The following is a 1,494-nucleotide window of genomic DNA, read 5'->3' as shown; positions in this document are numbered from 1 at the left end:
TGAATATGTATGAGATGATCATTATTGTATTGTGGCAACCGGCAGGAGCCTTATGGTTGTCTTTAAATTTCATGTTGAGTAGTATTTCAAAGTAGTTGTAATAGTTGCTACACGAGGTGAACAATCATGAAGACGGCGCCATGAACCTTGACGCTACACCGACGATGATGGAGATCATGCCCGTTGATGATGGAGATCATGTTCGTGCTTTGGAGATGAAGATCGAAGGCACAAAGACTAAAGGGCCATATCATATCACATATGAATTGCATGTGACGTTAATCCTTTATGCATCTTATTTTGCTTAGAACGCGACGGTAGCATTATAAGATGATCCCTCCCATTAATATCAAGATAATAAAGTGTTCTCCCCTCGTATGCACCGTTGCACAGTTCGCCGTTTCGAAGCATCTCGTGATGATCGGATGTGATAGACTCAACGTTCACATACAACGGGTGTAAACCATGTTGCACACGCGGAATACTTGGGTTTGCTTGACGAGCCTAGCATGCACAAACATGGCCTCGGGACAACGGAAACCGAAAGGTTGAACACGAGTCATATGGATGATATGATCAACATGTTGATGTTCACCATTGAAGCTACATCATCTCACGTGATGATCGGTTTTGGTGTAGTGGATGTGGATCGTGTACCACTTAACAACTATGAGGGATGTTGTATTAAGTGGGAGTTCATTAGTAATTAGATTAAAACATGAACTAATTATCATAAACATAGTCTGAGTAGTATTTTGAATTAATTTGTAGTATTGGCATCTGTTTTTCTACCATGCGCTAGTCTTGTTATTGAGATAGAAATACTGTTAAAATCTGACAAGAAACTTTACGGATTGGTACCGTATTGTTAAAGAATCAAGAAATGATTAAGTCCTATTGCAAACTTTTAGTAAACCTCACATTGTTGATTCAGAGAGCTATGGTTTCAATTAGTACCTAAAGTTATCTTGTCTCCGTGAAACTTGAAATTCAAATCTATTTGAAAAGTAAGGAGCTGAAAATTTAGTTTTCAGAAATAATCAAGGTATGAGATATATGTGATATCTAAGACCTTATTGCAAGATGATAGAATATAATTTGGTGAGACTACATAAACTCATAAGTTTTATGGGAATGTAGGAAGGTTGAAGACGCAAGGCGTCCCAATCCTCCAACTTTTGGGGCACTAACGATATTCGCATATCCATGAAGTGATCGTCCTTAGTATGCACCGTTGCTAAGACTCGTCGTTTCGTAGCATCACGTGATGATCGGGTGTTATAGATTCCATGTGTGCATACAACGGGTGCAAGCCAGATTTGCACATGCGAATACTGAGGTTAAACTTTACGAGCCTAGCATGTACAGACATGGTCTCGGAAAAGTCGTCATGATATGATGGATAAAATTATGAGTGAAATTGTTCATCATATTACAAAGTTACTAATAGTGAAATCTAAAACACTTTTCATATGATGATCAACTTCAAAGTAA

Source organism: Lolium perenne, chromosome 4 (genome assembly GCF_019359855.2).
Source record: "Lolium perenne isolate Kyuss_39 chromosome 4, Kyuss_2.0, whole genome shotgun sequence".
Taxonomy (NCBI): Eukaryota; Viridiplantae; Streptophyta; class Magnoliopsida; order Poales; family Poaceae; genus Lolium; species Lolium perenne.
This window is presented reverse-complemented; position numbering follows the sequence as displayed.